The 14,881-nt window shown below is 40.8% G+C and overlaps 1 protein-coding gene across 4 annotated transcripts in view; it reads right to left on the bottom strand.

The window, feature by feature from the left end:
• The window catches only part of atp2b3b (ATPase plasma membrane Ca2+ transporting 3b), a 101,995-nt gene that overhangs the window by 76,391 nt on the left and 10,723 nt on the right, over positions 1 to 14,881 (bottom strand). The window lies entirely within an intron of this gene.

Raw genomic sequence — 14,881 nt, forward strand, 5'->3', positions numbered from 1 at the left:
ACATGTGTGTGTTCCTTCTTTTTACCTTCAGGCTTAGAGGGAACACGTTCTGCCCGGTGGTGTAGGGTCCTAATTACTCCAAGTTTGTGTTCCAAAGGGTGATGGGAGTCAAAGAGGAGGTACTGGTCCGTGTGTGTGGGCTTCCGGTAAACTTCGATGTTGAGTTTGCCGTTCTCTTCAATGTGCACGGCGCAGTCCAGGAAAGGCAAACAGTTGTCCGTTGTGTCTTCCCTGGTGAACCTGATGTTTTTATCCACAGCGTTAATGTGCGCAGTGAAGGATTCCACTTCTTGTGTCTTGATTTTGACCCAGGTGTCGTCCACATATCTGTACCAGTGGCTGGGTACTCTTCCTTTGAAAGAGTCAAGAGCCTTCCTTTCCACTTCCTCCATGTAAAGGTTGGCTACAATAGGTGACACGGGGGAGCCCATGGCACAGCCATGTTTTTGTCTGTAAAAGCCTTCGTTGTACTTGAAATATGTAGTGGTGAGGCAGAGGTCTAACAGTGTGCAGATCTGATCGGGTGTGAAGTTGGTCCTGTCCTCCAAGAAGCTGTCTTCTTGTAGTCGTTTTCTGACAGTCTCCACGGCCTCCGTGGTGGGTATGCAAGTGAAAAGAGAGACTACATCAAAGGACACCATGGTTTCATCTGGATCCAGGGTAAGTTTCTGGACCTTGTCGGTGAAGTCGGTGGAGTTCTTGATGTGGTGTGGGGTGTTCCCCACGAGAGGCGCAAGGATGGTAGCAAGGTGTTTAGCAATGTTGTAAGTGGCTGAGTTTATGCTACTGACTATGGGTCTGAGTGGGACAGCTTCCTTGTGGGTCTTGGGAAGTCCATAGATGCAGGGTATGGCATCCCCTGGGTAAAGGCAGTGATATGTAAAGCGGTCAATAATTTTGTCCTTTTCAAAGTCTTGAAGGCAAGCTATAACTTTCTTTTTGTAGCTGCTTGTGGGGTCTCGCTTTAGGGCTTCGTAGGTATTGTTGTCACTGAGGAGAGTAGTGATCTTTGTATGGTAATCTGTAGTGTTTAGGACCACGGTGCATCTTCCCTTATCAGCTGGTAAAACAGTGATGTTGTGGTCTTTGCTCAGGGAAGCGACAGCCTTCTTTTCCTGTATTGTGAGGTTGGATGGAGGGACTTTGGCACTGGAGAGCGTGGCTGAGACTTTCATCCTGATTTGCTCTGCTTCTGTCTGTGATAATTTATTAATCCGTATGGCAGATTCTGTGGCTGTGATGAGGTCCACTATGGGCAACTGTTGTGGAGAAATGGCAAAATTGAGTCCTCTGGCTAATACTCTCTTTTCAGGTTCAGTGAGAATCCTGTCTGAAAAGTTCTTAACCCATTTCTCCTGACTGGCATCAGGTGTGTTTTCTTCTCTGGGTTGTGTAGGTTCAGGATGAGGAGTGAATGTTTTTGAAAGCAAGGTGTGAAATTTCCTGCGTTGTCTTTCTTTTCCTTTAGAGTGTTGGGCCCGCTGAGCCTTGTCCACAAACTTGTAAACCTCTTCTAAGATTGGAGAGGGTAGAAGGATTTCCAGTTCCTGCAGGGTCTGGCTGATCTTGATCTGGAGGGCATCTATGGTGAAATGGACCTGTCTTATCCTTTCACTTAAAAGGTGATTTTGTGCTCTCTGTAGAATCAAGTCTGCTCTGTATACCCTGACAGTGGATCCAAGGCGCAGGCTCTTAGGAACAACTCTGCTTTGTCTGCTGGTTCACCCGAAAGACAAAACGCCAAAACACAAACTTAACAATGTGGTGTATGCTGTACAGTGCAGCGAGGAATGCTCAGACCTCTACATTGGAGTGACCAAACAGCCACTTCACAAGCGCATGGCACAACACAGAAAAGCCACCTCCACAGGACAAGACTCAGCAGTCCATCTGCATCTTAAGGATAAAGGACACTCTTTCGAGGATGCCAATGTTCACATTTTGGACAGAGAGGACAGATGGTTTGAAAGAGGAGTGAAAGAAGCCATCTATGTCCACTGTGAGCGACCATCTTTGAACAGAGGCGGGGGTTTACGACACCAACTCTCTGCCATCTATAATCCAGTTTTGAGATCCCTTCCCAGACGCCTTAACGCCCACTCACATCCTGGGCCATCTGACCTCAGGAATTCGCATGATAAGGTGGGGCCAGGTTTCACAATGAACACACCCGAAACTCTGGCTGATTGGGACCCACGCCCAGTTTCACACCTTGGCTCAGGCGATTAGAGGATCATCAGGGGGTCCTTTTGTCCCTCTGTGGGGGGTTACTCCCACTAGGTTTATATCTGGGACTCTCCACCATTTGACCTTAGAACTGAAGAAGGTTCTCGGATGAGAGGTGAAACGTCTTCAAGCAACTTAAAGAAGTCCAGACGCTTTTCTTTGCAAGCTCCTTTGACTATCCAAGAATTGTGCCAGCAGCTTGTTGATGGCTACCAAAAGTGTTAAGGTTCAACTTGCTTAGAGATATTTAAACAAATATTAATGGGAGCTCTATGTATTTTTGATCCTGTGTGAATTAGAGAAAATCCTAATTAAATTTACATTTAAAATTGTGCAGCCAGTTCTTTAAAAAGTAATTAAAGCTGTATGCTGTACAGCCATTCCACCCATCAAAGGCTCAAATTTACCATGACATTTATGCCCATGATGAGTGTACGCAAACTACTGACTACAACCATCCATCTATGAAGGTAATACATCTCCATACTCACCCTCCTCTCCCCTCCCTAAATGATTCTGTTTCCATAGTGACTAGGACATCAGGACCAGGGCTTCCTGTCTCTAAGAGGTTTCTGCCCAGCAACAGGTGATGTCATTTCTCCTGCATGGTAGGTTTGAAACAGAATCATTTTTTTCTTTTGTGATTGGCCGCGGGGGATAGGAAATGGCAATTTGTATGCTACTGTGGTTGGCTGAGCTCAATGACTTGTGTGCGTGCATGCATGTGTGTGTTTTTAGACATCCTGCTCCAGCGTGCTTGCAGGAGAGAGAGAGAGAGAGAGAGAGAGAGAGAGAGACAGAAAACAGGTGACCTTATGCTGAGTAATTGTATCCTCCTTTTATTAGTCCCACCTCTTCATTCTATTCCATAGACTCTCTACTCCTCCTCCTCTCTCTTTCTCCCTCACTCAATCTCCCCTTGATGTGTCCTTGACAATGCGGCAAGCTGTTCTAGCTTTTCCTCCTCAACCACATCACACACACACACACACACACACACACACACACACACACACACACACACACACACACACACACACACACACACACACACAGTTTATCTTATGCCCTCTTTCTCATCATTTCTTCTCCCATTCCATGTCTTCAGTCTTGGTATAATGGTCACACACTGCAGTGTTCTAGTATCCATACACTGTGCGTAAGTGAGAGAGAGAGAGAGTGCTTCCATGCTGATCGGTGGATCATGTTACAGATGATGTTCAGCATTAACTGCATCATAATGTATACTTGTGTGGTGTGTTTTCCCTGGTGTGTCTGTTCAACACTGTATATACCCATAGTCTCCAATCTGATCTGTCAATACACATTCCAGCTCTATGTTCGCCGTGATTGTAATCATAGAGAGCATAAGAAGCAGCTTTTGTTGGTGTGTCAGATCTGGAGCAGAAAATATTTCATGGAAATTATCAGCCACAAGTTTTTAAGCAGATCATTACAAGGTGGGGATAGGAGCATCTTTCTTCATGTGTGTTTGCACTCTGGCTGCTTTGAGATGACACCATATGTGATTTGTGAAAGCGAGCACAGTGCAAGAGAAGATGGTCAAAGTGTGTGGAGATCACCATTTGTGTGTGTGTGTTTGTGTGTTGTTTGCCAACTGTGCTTTGTAGGGACATCTGCAGATACATGACACCGTGTCAGAGAGGGAGAGAGTGACCGTGTGTGTATTTATGTGTGTGTTTTTGCATTAGGTTTGTTGGGACTTGCTGCACTGACTCCTGCCCAGCTCACAGTATCAAATTAGCAACACTCAACACAGACTTACTGTAGCTCAACACCCACCACCCATCTCGTGTTTTTTCAATCTCTCTTCTCTGTCTCTCATTCTTACACACACATCTCACAGATTTTACTTACACTTGAGTACACACACACACTCTCTCTAACTTCTTGCTCTATTCACCTCTCTCTGTTCATCACCATCTCACTCTTCTTTCACTCTCTCTTGCTGACTTCCCAAGCCAACTTCTCTCTGCCGTTGTGTTGCTAGGTTACAAACTAGTTGAAGGAGTGGGCGTAGTGTGGTACCACACCCCTGGTAGAATACACAAGTGTGCGCATCTACACATTCAAAAATATTAAAGACACAAATATCCAAAATCTAGTTTGGCAAATTCATTATAACTTGATCTTTGGGAATCATGTGTGTCAGAAAAAGAGACTGCATGAAATTTAAGCACTGCAGAAGAAATTACCGTATTTCCCGGACTACAAAGCGCACCTGAATATTAGCCGCACAAGCTAAAATCAGGGGAAAATCCTGTTTTGTACATACATTAGCCGCACCTGACTAAAAGCCGCAGGTGTTTCAATGTTGACTTATCATATGTAAGAGAATATGCACAAAGGGAATTGTCAGGAAAGAGATGGCTGTTTGGAGACACACGCCTTTTATTAATATTTTGAAAAACAAGTTATGGGTACATATTTGCATAACTTTTTAGGTATATGTACAAGTAGCGGTAATTACAAGTACAAAACATGTACTGTGCTTCATAAATGAGTAACAAATGTAGTACATAACAATAACCTACAGCACACCAGAAAAATAGATTCAGACCAAGGCTGGACTGGGACAAAAAATCGGCCCGGGCATTTTGACTAGAGACCGGCCCACCAGGATAAAGATTGAAAATGTGACATCATTCAGGGGTAAAAACCGCAAAGGATTCTGGGAACTTGTGGCAAGAGGTACTAGCGCACGCAGGCTTTCAATTGAACTCAGTTACACAGCGATAAAAAGAAACACAAAAAATGGCAAGAAGCTGTTGTATTATTAACTGCAACAGCCGGTCGCATGACAGCCACGGGAAGCCGATCGTTTTTTTTTAAATCGGATTACGTCCTTGAAGAGAAATGTTTTAAGCCATGTTTCCGAAGTAAGAGCCGACGGATGGTCTGGATATACCAAATATAACGTCCCAGAACACTCCAGCTCACATGTTAGTCTGCTCCAACCATTCCCACAAAGGTCAGAGTTTTTTAGTCGTTAATACGTCATTTTTCTTAACATAATTGGTGATATAGGTTACAAGCAAGTCTGGCGCTGAACAGAAATTGTCGCGCTATGCTCCTTTGTTTATTGTGCATAAATAGTAAATTGTCCTGACACAATATTGCGTTTCACTTCTGTTATTACCATGGTACATTGACAAAAACATATACTTTTATTCACAGGATAAAACAGTTGTTTTGTATCACTAATTGTCCAGTGCGATTACAGCATACAATATTATTGTCACTGCTACATTTCTGTAATGAACCAGAAATTATTTCCACTACTAATTAATTACCGTTGAGCTCAAAGGTTATACTAATAAACGGTTAACAAATGTGTATTTATGACGACGATTTGTGAGACTGGTAAACTTACCTTTGTTCGTACGATGGTCTTTCGTTCTACACGGTGCGTTTCAAGGTCCTGTACCCATCTGTCGGTAAACTGTACCTGGGCTTGTTGCAGTGACCTGAAGTTACTAAACTTCATGAGTGTATGCACTCACTCCAAGAACCGTGTAATTATAAATATGAGCGTGGTGAAAGTTGGGCAGCACGCTAACGTCTTTTGTCCCTCTGTGTGCTTGTAAGGGTCTAACCCTTTCACACCTTTGATTTTTTCCTCGTATCTTTTCTTTGTCTTTTCGTCGAGTCTGTCTTTGTACGGACCGGCATTGTTCTCCTTTTGTTTTGTACATTCCTTTTTTGTGCAGCAAAGAAAAAACAAGAAGGTATTGGAACCGGAGAATGAACGTTTTGCGGTGCTGCAAATGCTTGAATTTGATGCGGTACTTGGATTGTTTTGCCACGAGTTCCCGGCATGCAATGCGCGAAAATCACGTGATTGCTAAACAAGGGGGCGGGTGCATTCGGCCTCCTCGGCTGTAATTGGTCCAGCCCAGAGTCGATCATGACCAATTGGCCAATCCAACACCTTTCATTATATATACCCTTCCTAAAAAAAATTAAAAAAAAATCCATCGGCCCATAAAAACAAAAAATCGCCAGCGGCCCACCGGGCAAATGCCCGGTATGCCCGATGGCCAGTCCAGCTATGATTCAGACTAACTTTTAGGCTCAGGTGCAGTGACACGGCTTTAACAAGAAGAAAAGTCAGTCATTCACCACCATCTTTCTCTTCTTCCTGCGCACTAAAACCACCAAAGTCCTCTCCTCCAGTGTTGGAAACGAACAGGCTCAGGATGGCTTCGTCATCCACTCCATCCACTCTCAGCTTCTTTCCTTCGTTGTCACTTTCAAAACCAAACAAATCCTCGTTGTCAGTGTCAGAGTCGAACACCCTCAGAAGGGCCGTGGCGGTGTCCTCCATCATGCAGCAGTCCAGCCCTTCGAAATCCGTTGGTGATCATGGATGTTTTCACACTTTTCCACGCTGTTAGAATCCAATGGTGGAGTTGGGCATAACTTGCTTTTTGCAAGTTTATCGCCGCACATCATCCAGGCCTCCAGCTGAACGCGTAGCGCTACTTTGAAGTTTGTTTTTCGCGCTACTTCGTACGGCACTACGTTGCCTGGCGGATGGACATGTGACCAACATACCACTCTTGAACCCCGATCCTTCCGCCAGGCAACGTAGTGCCGTACAACAGTAGAACAAACAAAACAAATCCGCTCATGGACAATCCATAGAAAAGCCGCACCTGACTAAAAGCCGCAGGGTTCAAAGCTTGTGCAAAAAGTAGCGGCTTATAGCCCGACAATTACGGTAGTTGCTTAATCAGTTAGTTGTATGAAAAGATCAGCTGACTTGTTTAGTGTTTCTCACACACACACTTTGCATGTTCTTTTTTTATCCGAGACAAGATATAATCAACATAGTTTGGAATAATACACAAACTTTTATTTTGAATAAACTGGTTACCAGCTAACATAAGGTCTGTGTTGTAGCCAATTTGAACGTCCACCATTTGAAATGCAGCTGGCGATGGCAATTGTTCTGCTATATTGGATTTGGATTTCTGCTGCAAGTTGGAAGGTCAGTCTAACCAGAACCTGAACCAGCTGGAGAGCCAGCGGTGCTGTGTTGTAGCTCACTGAGTCTGCAGAACGAAAAGAGGAATACTGTTGCCAGTGGCAGTGCAAGACTATAAAGATGAAATGGGAAGAACTCATAAGACAAACACCTGATTATTGTTATAATATTATTGTTATTATTATTATTGCTTTTATCGTGCGATCGTGGCTCAATAGTTGGGAGTTCGCCTTGTAATCGGAAGGTTGCCGGTTCGAACCCCGGCTTGGACAGTCTCGGCCGTTGTGTCCTTGGGCAAGACACTTCCCCCGTTGCCTACTGGTAGTGGTCAGAGGGCCCGGTGGTGCCAGTGTCCGGCAGCCCTGCCTCTGTCAGTGCGCCCCAGGGTGGCTGTGGCTACAACTTGCCATCACCAGTGGGTGGATGACTGGATGTGTAAAGCACTTTTGGGTCCTTAGGGACTAGTAAAGCGCTATACAAATAAAGGCCATTTACCATTATTATCATGTTACAATATATTGGTAGCATTATGAATTCATTTAAGAAAGTGTGTGTGCGCCTTTCTCTCATGCACAGGAACACACATGCAAATGCAATACAATCTAATTCTGGGGGAAACACTTATTTATTAAGTTAAAGTTTGTCTCCTGGCATTGTCAATCTCCTTTTGTCTGCTAGAGTCTTTCTGAATAAGCAGCTGAATCAGTTTAAACACCTGAGAGGGGCAGGGAGGGCTAGCTGGTTAGCAGAACTATCAATATAACTGTGACAAAATTAATTCCTAGTTAATGTTTTTTCCTAAGTTAATCACAGATCAGCTGTTCACTATAGTGTATAAAAAGATAAAAGCTCAAAATACACTTGAGCCAGACATCATTCTACCTGGGCAACCCTACCAAAGTGTGATAAGCGCTGACATTACATATTTAAAGGTTTCATACTCTGCCATGAATTATACGTGTGTAAAAGTAAACCTGAATTGGGGCAAATCTTTGAATATGCAATTTGGTTCAATTCCATCTCCACCAACACCTACACCATTCACTCAAGCCTAGCTCCCCGCCTCCTCACAGACTGCAAGCTGTAATAATTCATCCATAATGTTCTACTCAAAAACCAGAGGAGGAGCAAACTGAACAGGTATCAGAACGGGCATGAATTTTATGTGAACTACAATGTTATAAATGTAACAACAGTTACCAAGCATTACAAAGCATTACCAATTAATGTATTAATGTACTCACATTACATTTTTCTGTGACACAATAATGATGCCAGTATGTCACATGGTCACATAATGTAGAATTATCAGCTTCATATATTAGAAGAAAAACAGAAGAAAATCAACTATTTTTATCTGGATTTACATAACATACTTCTTTTGAGTGGAGATATGCACATTCCTTCAAATTTGTTACCTAAAAAGACAATAATGAGATAGTTATACGTGCTGTTATTGGGATACATATGTGGAACAATAGGATGTCAACTGGCTATTACAAGGCAGTGTATCTCAGGCCATGTTGCAGAATAAGGCTATATAAGTAGCAGCGGAACGAATTACCTTCTACAGTGACCAAACAGAAAAATAATGTCATTTTTACTACTTAGCATTACATCTATTTTTCATTTTTTTTTGCATTGCAACTGCACTACAGTACTGCACAGTATTAATATTGGGCAGTGGGCACACCTCAGGTTTGAGGGGTGTGTTGGCTGCTAATCTCCATGGCAAACTAATGACTTCAACCTAACAATGACAACTTACCACATCCCTGTGGGTTGTGAACAAAAATGGCCATTGTGCACATCAATTAACTTTCACTACTGTGTCATGATAAGCGACAGTTTATTACACACTGAGAAGAAGGACTGATGTCCAAATTTAAAGCCTTGTTTTCCTGTTACTATGATGTTGATCAGTCTGAGCAATTTGTCTAATGCTCAACTTGTGTACAGTTGTACACAACTGTACACAAGCTTCTTCTTTATAGTTATAAAGAAGACAAAGCAAAAGAGGAGTAATGTTGTTGGTGTAGCTAGGTCGAACTGAGACGGCATAAACAGGCAGTAAACCATAAAACACTTGGTTGCCATTGTCTATTTATATCTTTTTCTGGACCTCGCTAGTTAACAACATTAAACATGACTGATACCCTTGTCTTTCACAAAATGGCAGGAGTTTGTGCCTCTGTAACGGCCTAATCTCACACGGTGCCCACCATGCCTCCAATAGCAGTTAGTGTGAGACTGGAGGCATGGTGGCTAATGTTAGTGGTTTAACTAACATTAAATATAACAAAAAGGTGAGATATCTGACAACAATGATGAACTTTTATTATTATTATTATTATTAACTTCACCTCCATCAACCGCCAAGTTCTCCCAAGATATTAACATGATTTGAGATATTATTTCCACATACTGAATAAAACATTCAGGTCATTTTGCAATTTTTAGTCATTATACATGCCAGAAAGGAGGAGCAGACCAAGGATCTGATCATTGACTAATGGCTTGTAATCGGGAAGTTGTTAACCAATGAGCAAGCAGCTTCACAGTCAGAGCCGCCATATTTGGTTTCAAAACACAAAGCTGTTGTTGCCAAAAAACACTCATCTTAACGCTTCAGAACGAGTTCTCACAAACCTATAGATGGCATTATGGTGGCTATATCCATCTTTTATACCATCAATGTTTAAATTTAGAATATTACATGAATATTGATATTATTATATATTGCTGATAATATATAATGTTGTAAATATGATAAACCATCAGCAACTCTGGCAAGTTACCGCCACCAGGCAAGTCAATTTGTTACATCACGTCTCCTTTCTCAAGCTGTCAAACTCAATTCTGTTGTCATCACTCTGGTCCATTAATTTGCTTGCCCACCTTCTGCAAGCCAGTTAGCTTTCTCTGTTCTCTGTGCCTTAATTCTGTGCTCCTCTGTCATTCTACCTTTCAGACTCTCATTCATGCCACCTGCCTCCCCATCTACACCTCATCATCTCTCCAGTCACTAGTATCTAGGCCCCAGGAGGTCCTGTCCTACTTCCTACCATTGTTGGACTCCACTCTGCTGCGTAGCTTTATCACAGTCTAATTATCAAATAGTTTATTACCCAAACTCATTGTTCCTTTAAAAAATAGTTTTAAGTTATTTCAAAACATCCTATTTATTCATTGTTTAAGTCCACAAATAATCAAACATTAGCGATAACTAATCTCCAATATACACCAATCCAACTTTTTCCAGTTCTGTACTGATGATATTGGCACTTTGGCTTCAGGTATCTGCTGATACCAAATACTGAAATCATACCACAAATAAATTAATAAGCCTAATTTATCACTGTTCTCATTAGTCGTTTTTTTATGATAAGCAACAGACTCATTAAACACCTCTTTGTAAATTAGCAGTTTAAAACCTAATATAGAATGCAGAAAAAATCACTAAAAAATCGAAATAAATTTGTCCCAATTTCAGCCTCTACTTATCTCAGTTTGAGAGTTTTTAGTGTGCAGCTCTTCACATCTAAGAAAGACAATGGCTAACTGAGTTGACAAAAGAGAGAAAGGAAAACACTGTTGGTGCTTTTCATTTGTGTCAATGCACTTTGCAGTTCATTCAAAACTACTTTAAACATGCAAAAACAAGCTGTAAGCCTAGCAGGTGTGAAAGACCTGCAAACTTGAAAAATGGGCAGTTAAAAAAAGCAAACGAATTCAAAGACAAAAAAACATAACAAAACATTTGTCAAATTTGAAAGCAAGGGCGTAGATTTGGCATGGACGGAAGGGACACGTCCCCACCAATATCCAGCGATTACTGAATCGTCCCCACCAATAATTTGATCTCTTCGAGTATAGAAAAAAAGAAAAACGATCTGTCAACGTCTCGTTCACCTGACGGTGCAGAAAGAGTTAAATTACATTCTCTACTGGAGTCCTACCTCATGTGACAAATATGGCCAATGTGATTGGCTGTGCCTTTCAGGGAGCTCTGTTTAGTTTTATCAGCTGCAAGCCTGCGCTGCCAGGACCTGCAAGGAGGAGAGGAGGATGGCAGCAACAAGGAAGAAGCTGGATATAAGAGAGTGTTTCAAAGAAACCTGTAAGTCACTTAAAGTTAAGTTCACTCATAAAATGTGTCCGTCATAATAACGTTACAGGCTATGCTAGGCTATGGCCCACATCAGTCTAAAATTGTATGTAACCACGAATAACGTGTTTTGGAAACTAACTACGCAACAGGCATCACTATTAGTTATTTCAGTCTCCCAGAGTAGCATTTCTAATTTTGATTGAAACTGTCAGAGAAAACGGCAGCCTCGAGCGAGCCAGGATATTCGTTTACAGAGGCTGTTAACATTATATGTCTAACGTTAAAATGTTGGTGACACAATAATTTCATCCTAATGGCACTGACGTATTCATAGGGTTAATTTTTGAGACAAAATATCATGAGGTAGTTATGATTTTGCAAATATTCCACCTTGTAGTGCAGTTTGCACAAATTGTTTTAAAAATGCACTCACCCTACAAACATTACAGATGTGTGACTCATCAGCATGGTGTGTCTAAAATGTTGCATACCGTAATTTTGCTGAGAGATCTGTTACTTTGTGGTAATCTTAGATGAGTAGTTTTATGGACAAAAACCACCAGGTCATTCAGTGTTCCCTTAGTGCTAATGTATAAGAGATGTTGGTGTACTATAACTGAAGTAATGTTGTTAAGTCCTTAAAGTCATATTCTTTTATTGTCATGACTCTATTTTTATTTTTGTATGATACTTGATTTGTCTGGAATATGGCTGAAGTAAACTAAAGCCTAAAATACTTAGTCATTTGTTTAATAGTAATTTAACATTATATAATTCACATATAAAACTATGAATTTAAATTTTAAATGGTTTAAAAGCATGTAGAATAACATATGTAAGCAAGTATATTTCTCCTTTTTTATCAAGAAGCAAAAACAAAAAGGAAGAAAAAAAAAGAATCAGGGCAGGGTTCGGTGGTTGAATCATCCGTCCCCACCAATGCCAAAACCAAATCTACACCTTTGTTTGAAAGGCTCAAAAGAAATGACAAGCACATCCGTGGCCAGGTGAGGCCAGAACCCTGAGACTCAATGACACATTAAGCAGATAAAAGAAGTGTTGTACTTGCATTAGCTGTTTAATTAAACTCTCAAAAGGAAGTCCAAAGAGATCTAAAAGGAGGCCTTTATTATGCTGAAAAACCAAAATAAACCTGTCAATCTATTGGGTTCTCAAAAATAACAGTAAACAGGCTAAACAGTTAATACTTTTGTTAAGCCTCTTGAACTAAAATGGAAAATCTGTAAATAATAATAATAATAATAATAACAACAACAACAACAACAACAATATAAGAACAGATATAAGTTAAAGTACTTCTTATCTTGATGGCCTGAATGTATTACTTTAGTGAGTGAGGGTTTATAACCGTCCTGCAATCAACCCTAACTTCATGAATGTTGTGATGTTCAGTATTTGCACAAACCATCAAAATGAGTAATACAGAGAGGTATATTAAGGCTAACTTCACTGATGTGAATAAGACAGGAAAAACACTAAGCAAACACAGGTATAGCTGAACAGCTTCAACACCTGCGAGACAACATTTGGGCATCATAATAACTTTGAAAAGGATTTATTAAAGGTTTATTTTATTAGCATGTCCTGGTAACTGGCAGCCTATGAAAATGATTATTTTTCCTTTTGCCTCCTTGACTGTTAACAGTTGTTAGACAAACATAATAGACTTTCACCTAAACCACCCTTGCAGGTATACTGTTAGAGATTGTAGTTCATCCATTTATTGATTTACTCTATCAGCTTCCCATTCACCCATCCAATATAATCCCATCATCCCTTCACCAATCAGACCATCCGCCCATATTCTCTTTACACGCACCTCAACCAGAAGCTGCCTTCCAAGGTCAGGATTACAACTACAGGAAAATGGAGGCACCAGCACTTAATTCAGAATTCATCTAACATGTGTTGCACTCATTTGTGTATTGATATTGCGCACAACAATAAACATCATTAGCAGTTTTAGTGTATGTTCGTAGCTTGTTAAAATAAAAGGTGGCTTTGTTCTAAAATGACTGGTGACCACACCTAATCTGTTTCTGTTGGCCAAATGATGCCAAATGATGATGAGACAGAATCCCCACCAGTGATGGCGTTACAACGGCGTTACCATTACTAACAAGAAAATGCGGTGCGGTCGCGTTACTATTTTTCAACAAACAGACGGTTGAAACTGTCTTCAGCTTACCGCACCTTATATCAGTTGCATGGAAGTAGCTGTCCATGTAAGTAATCTGGGCGCTACAGCTTTAAACAGCTGCGCGCGGTCCCGCGGATGGCAATCACTTTCTGCCCGACGATCACTTTTTTGCACCACACCTGGAGCTCAGGGGGGCAAAACAATCGCATGAGTGCTGCTGCTTGACTGAGGAAGAATAAAGTAGTCGTGGTAAGCCAATCACATGACCCGTTCAAGATGACAAAGCAACAAGGTGATATATACCAGTTTTTAAATTGTGTTGATAGGCCACGTAAAACTAGAGTCATGATAAACAATATATACGAGTGTTTTTTTCCTGAATAATTTCGTCATGTTTACTGTTTAAGGACATCACTAGCAAGCACTCTCTGCATATGCCCCAAAAAAAAAAAAAAAAACCAAAAACAGCCCTTTCGTGGAAAAATACACCATGTCAACCAATAAAAAAATAATATGGAAACATGACATTTGGTTGTTTAGGAAGAGGGGGAAGATTGAGGAGTGACCACGAGAGAGAGAGAAAGAAAGACAGCAGAAAAAGAGAGAGAGAGAGAGTTTTGAGATGTGAGAGATTTGTGACGTTTAGCGTGTTTGGAGTGTGTAGTTAATGTGTTGTCTTGTGTAGTTAGCGTGTAGTGTTGTGGATAGTTTTGTGTTGTGTGTCAGAACAATGAGGCGACTGCTGTCTCCAGATAAAAAACAGGATGAGTGACACACCTGCTGCTGTCAGACCTGCAGGTATCAGGTTGTGATGTTCTCCTTTATAGTGGACAGAAATTATTTTTTTGGGAGTGGCACAAATAATTTAGGTAGCATCCTATTGAATGCAGAACAGCTGATTGTTATGTAAATAGTTTGAAATGGTTATTAAAAAATGGGGTAAAAGGTAAATGGCTGCTAATAACTTTGTTGTTTGCAAAACTTGTGCATATGATTTTAAAATTGACAATTTATATTTACATTTAAAGTTCTGAAATATGATTCATTAAACATATTTGTGGTTGTTTCTACTTGGATTTTATGTTTTTTGTCTGATTTTAGATCAATTGTGTTAATACAGTATGTCAAAATGAAAACATAACTGTAAATTCAGACACGCGAGGTTGTGCTGAAACAGATGATACCAAACAAGGCAAAGTAAATCGTTTTTAAAGGAGAAATGTAGAGGTAAAATCAAAAGTGGTTAAAATGGCCAATTATACCCTGGACCCCAGAGGGTTAAACTTTTTTTTATAATGCGGTAGTTACTTTTAAAGTAATTAATTACTTTTAGAATCTTGTAACTCAGTTACTAACTCAGTGACTTTTTTGA

The sequence above is a fragment of the Astatotilapia calliptera genome, chromosome 20, assembly GCF_964374335.1.
Source record: "Astatotilapia calliptera chromosome 20, fAstCal68.1, whole genome shotgun sequence".
Taxonomy (NCBI): Eukaryota; Metazoa; Chordata; class Actinopteri; order Cichliformes; family Cichlidae; genus Astatotilapia; species Astatotilapia calliptera.